Source organism: Sorex araneus, chromosome 2, assembly GCF_027595985.1.
Source record: "Sorex araneus isolate mSorAra2 chromosome 2, mSorAra2.pri, whole genome shotgun sequence".
In the NCBI taxonomy this organism is placed as follows: domain Eukaryota; kingdom Metazoa; phylum Chordata; class Mammalia; order Eulipotyphla; family Soricidae; genus Sorex; species Sorex araneus.
This window is the reverse complement of record NC_073303.1, coordinates 67,739,711-67,745,309: the sequence shown is the minus strand read 5'-3', so window position 1 is coordinate 67,745,309 and position 5,599 is coordinate 67,739,711.

Here is a 5,599-nt window from a genome sequence, read left to right as displayed (position 1 = left end):
GCGTTTCTTGTTTATAGGGAGCAGGATATATTGCGGGGGGGGGGGGGGCTGGGGAAGGGCCAGGAGCAGGGAGACCCCGAGGGGCAAACTCGGAGGCTCTCAGGACTCCATGAAAGCTGCTGGATTCCTCAGCCTTCGGGGACAAGCGACTTCTCAGCCACTTTGCTTTTCAAACTCACCCCCAACCTTGGAGATGGGGATCATCTGGTGGCCAGAGAACTTGAATTTGACCCAGTTCGGAGCTTCCACCACATGCTCCGTGCACTAGGCAGGGGCAGATGCACAGAATGACTTGGCCGAGGCCATCCTGGGTCGCCGTGCTCTGGGGGTTTCCAAAGACACCCCATGAACCTTTGTTGGGGAGCAGTTTTTCCCCAACGTGCCCGGACACATCGTGCACCGGGTCCCGGCAGATGTGGGGCGGAAGATGGTGGGCGTGCGGAGAAACCCCCTCCGGGAGCAGCTGAGGGCTGTTCACCTCATTGCCAAGTACCCACTTATTTCATAGAGCATCTCGGCTTACAAGTCCAACCACATGAACCTTCCCTCTCCAAATCCCCCCTCCGCTTTGCCCCGGTCTAATCCCAACCACAGCCAGATGCTGCAGCTAGGACGTCTTGCTAGGCACACGTGACAGTTTCTGTGTCTAGGACTCACGTGACTAGGAGGTTGAGTGAAGCTCAAGGCCAAAACTGTGGTGCTGGCTGACACCCTGTTCTTGCCAACTTTGCCCAGATACTCCCTCTTGTGGGGGCTGGAGCGATAGCACAGCAGTAGGGCGTTTGCCTTGCACGTAGTCGACCCGGGTTCAATTCCTCCGTCCCTCAGAGAGCCCGGCAAGCTGCCTAGAGTATCTCACCCACACGGCAGAGCCTGGCAAGCTACCCGTGGCGTATTCAATATGCCAAAAACAGTAACAACAAGTCTCACAATGGAGACGGTACTGGTGCCTGCTTGAGCAAATCGATGAGCAATGAGTCACTGTCCGACAGTGACAGTGACAGCGACTCCCTCTTGCGAGGCTTTGCTTCTGGGCTGCTTTGCCAGGTCGGGTCTTGTCTGCTCCAGTGCCTGTCACCAGGCGCCACAAACCCTTTTGGAACTGAAGATGGGGGCAGCATGAGAGCAGGCCTGATTTTCTGCTACACAGGAAAGCCTCCAAGGCTCCTTAGAACAGTCTGTACAATGGGCTGCAGACAACAGGCACGCCAGGCCCCAGGAGGAGGGCACGGAGGGTTTGCGGGGCTGCAGATGGTGAGTACTTAAACACTACTCATCGTTTAAATAAACAACCTTAGGAATAAGAACCGAACGGCTGCGATACCCAGCTCGCCTGGGCTCAGCCATTCTCCTCCTAAACCCCGTTCCTTCTTGTCAGTTCTCACCCAAAGTACTTCGTGGTAGGCTAAATTCTCCCATCATTTCCAGTCTCTACCACTGGGTCCAAAACACTCACCTGCAAATTTCACGTATCTTGCCTGCGTCAGCTGTCTCTCCCCGGATTAACCAGAGCACACAACTGCCATGGAAAAAAATTTCCAAGGCTGGTAGGTTCCTGCTCTGGGACATGAAAGAACTGTGCCCCAGAGCTAAGCTGCCCAAGGGCAGGTGTGTGAACATTGCAATAGAAGCCTGGACTCTGCTGTGGCCTTAGCGTGCGTGCGTGTGTGTGTGTGTGTGTGTGTGTGTGTGTGTGTGTGTGTGTGTGTGTGTGCAGTGCGCTTTAGAGAACATTCCCACGCTTCCGGTTCTGCATCCGGGCAGGGCAAGTGGTGATGTGGGCCTGTTTGGCGCCTTGTCCATTTAAGCTAAGGGTAGTGAAAACATTAAATTGGAAAAGCCTCCATTTGGATGACGCCCCCAGCCCCCCAAAGTAAGGGGGAGGAGAGAAATGGGGTGTGGAAAAGGCTTTTCGTTTGAGTCTCACCCTGTGGTCTCCAGCTGGCCAAAGTGATCCCAAGGTTCTATGGCTGCACCCCAATACCCAAAAAAGGGGGTTTGGGCCCTGACTCAATAATGACAAAGGACAACAAAACCTATGGACCATCACAGAAAATAAAAGTAGTAGCACTAACAAGCGTCCCTTCTGAGACGTGTCTCAGAATCTTCCAGGCCATGTCCGCTCACGTACTTCCTCGGGGAGACAGATCTGACACTGGAGTAGAAGCCTCCCTCCCGGGGCCAGAGAGCAGGGGGGCAGCAGGTAAGGCCCCTGCCAGCACACAGCCACCCTGGGCACAACCCTCAGCGTCCACAGGGTCCCCTGAGCAGGCAGGTGTGGCCCAGACCCTTACTCCCTACCCCCAGCCCCCAGAAAAAGGCTTAAAACATTCTATTGAAATAAAACATTTATTTCAATATTATGAAATACTAGTAATTTCACTACAGTAGTAAAGATTTCACTGTATCATTGTCATCCTGTTGCTCAAGCGAGTACTAGTAATGTCTCCATTGTGAGACTTGTTGTTACTGTTTTTGGCGTATCGAATACGCCAAGGGGAGCTTGCCAGGCTCTGCCGTGTGGACGGGATACTCTTGGTAGCTTGCCGGGCCCTCCGAGAGGGATGGAGGAATCCAGGGTCGGCCTTATGGAAGGCAAACGCCCTACCCGCTGTGCTATCATTTCAGCCCATCTACCATGGTGGTAGCTCTTTTAAAGTCATAGCTAGGTTCACCTAAGAAATCAATCATGTTAAAATGACTATATTTCATGTTAGTTTTTTCACCAAACATGAAATGTAGTCATTTTAAGATGTATCTTCATTCTCTAAGCAGACTACTTAATTTACTGCCTGAGTGCTACTTAAATTACTGAGGCTAGGCAGGAGATGCAGACAGGAAAGTAGATTGGAGAGTAGATTAAAAAAATTAGGGTAGCAGTGCTCAGGGCTTACTCCTGGTTCTGTGCTTAGGTATCACTTTTGGCTTGGGTACCAATTGGATGCTGAGGTGCCACCGATCAGACACGGGGCAGCTGCATACAAGGCAAAGGCCCACTCAATGTACCAGCACTCTGACCCCTAGAAACAAGAAATTTGTGTGGAAACAGCACTGCTCTCTGGAGTATGACCATATAGTGACTCTCAATGTACTTTTTTTTTTTTTAAATTGAATCACTGTGAGATACATTTACAACGCTTTCTTTCATGTTTGAGTTTCAGTCATACAATGATCGAAAACCCATCCCTCCACCAGTGCACATTCTCCACCACCAATGTCCCCAGTATCCCCTTACCCATCCCAACCCTCCCCCTGCCTCTCTGGCAGACAATTTCCTCCATACTCTCTCCATACTTTGGGGCATTATGGTTTGCAAAACCAATACCGAGAGACTATCACTCTTGTTTTAGGAAACTATCTTAGTTAGAAAGAATACAGCTCTCTAACTTTTGCCTACATTCTGATTCTGAAGTGTGTAATAAACTCAGACGAATGCTTTTCTATTTTTTCCTGTGCAGGAAAAAGGGGCCTGATCCCCAGATCTGGACAAATAGTATTACCCCTGACCCAGCAGTTCCTACCAGAGGAGGAAAATTCAGCAAGAAAAAGCAAAAGTGGCTACATTATAAAAGGATTATCTTTTAAAACAGAATAAGCAAAGGGGGAAAAACTGCAGAGAAGTAACGTATAAAGAAGAAAAAGATTTGACTTCTACAATCATATGCATGAAAACAAAGCAGAACCACTAGGAGATACACGCAACCAGAAACTTCACATCCTTGATGTCACAGGTGGTGTATTTGGTACAATTTTTGCTGTAGTTGAACTTTTAATTTTTGCTACGGGGCATGTCCCTGTGCTAAGGATATGTGATAGCAGAGACAGAACAAGATCAGTCCCATGTAAGGCACATACCTTAACCCATATACTATCTCTCCAGTCCTGTGTTCATTTTTGTTTTTAAAATTATGCTCGTGTATTCATACCAGTAACATATTATTAAATAGCAGGGGGTTTTTTTTGGCGTTTTGGGTCATATCCAGCAATGAACAGGGGTTACACCTGGCTCTGAACTCAGGAATTACCTCTGGCGGTGCTCAGGGGACCATATGGGATGCTGGGTATCCAACTCGGGTCGGCCGCATGCAAGGCAAATGCCCTACCCGCTGTGCTATCGCTCCAGCCCCCTAAATAGCAATTCTCAAATAAACTGAAACTTAATCAGAACAGCTTTGTAAGGGTTTGTAAGGGTCTATCTTACAGTGATTCAATTAAAAAAATATATTAAAATCGCTGTCACTGTCCTCCCGTTGCTCATCAATTTACTCAAGTGGGCACCAGTAACATCTCCATTATGAGACTTGTTACTGTTTTTGGCATATTGAATACACCACGGATATCTTGCCAGGCTCTGTCGTGCGGGTGGGATACTCTCGGTAGCTTGCCGGGCTCTCGGGAGGGATGGAGGAATCAAAAGCGGTTTGGCCGTGTGCAAGACAAACGCCCTACCTGCGGTGCTATCGCTCCAGTCCATATATAGTCAAATCACTGTATCACCATATCAGTCATCCCACTGTTCACCAATTTGCTCAAGCAGAAACCAGTAACATCTCCGTTTGTCCCAGTCCTAAGATTTTAGCAGCCTCTTCTTACTTACTTACTTACTTACATATTGTCAAATAGTTTTTAAAAAGTTATTGATGGGCCAGAGGGAAGTACAGTGGGTAAGGTGCTTACGCTGCATGCAACCAAACCAGGCTCATTCCTGGGATCACATATGGTCTCTCTAAGCATCATCAGGAGTGGTCCCTGAGAGCAGAGAGCATGCCCTGAGCACGGTCAGGTGTGGCTCAAAACAAAACAAAACAAAAACCCGAACAACCATCATAAAAAGCACTGATATAGACTGTAAATTTGTTTCATTTTTCCCAATCAACCCTTTTATGTTCTGATGTACTGTGTTATCCAATACTCTGAATAATATTTACACAACCTCAATGCCTTATCTATATCGTTTTATTTTTTAAACAAACATATCCATGTTTTTCTTTAAAAAAATTTAAATTATAAAATAATTCATTTTCCGATCATTCCTTCCCATGTCTACAGAAATTTCAGCCACAAGTATCTAGTTTCACTTAAATGTAAAGAAGTGGGGGGAGGCACAATGGTTAGGGCACTTGCCTTGCACGCAGCTGACCCAGGGTAGACTCCCATCACCGCATATGGTCACTCAAGCACCACCAGAAGTGATCCTGAGCACTGAGCCAGGGGCAAGCTTGAGCATGGCCACTTGTGACCCCAAAACAAAAAATTGACCAAAAAATTGAGACTAGTTTAGGCAAAAACAACATACATTTAATCACAAATCAGGCATATGCTTCTGTAACTTAACAAACATCCTTTTAAAACCAGGTTAAAAGCAATACAAAATAAATTATTTTGGTTCTGCTTTGGGGACAGGGTTTGCGGTTCAGGATGGAAACATCTGAAATATAGTGGTGGGAAGGTGTAATGGTGGTGGGATTGGTGTTTGAATATTAAATGTAATGGAATATAGTGAACAACTTTATAAAAATAAAATTAAATTAAAAAAATAAAACCATGTTAAGACTATTTTAAGCAGTTAAAATTAAAACTTTAATCATGCAAATATCAA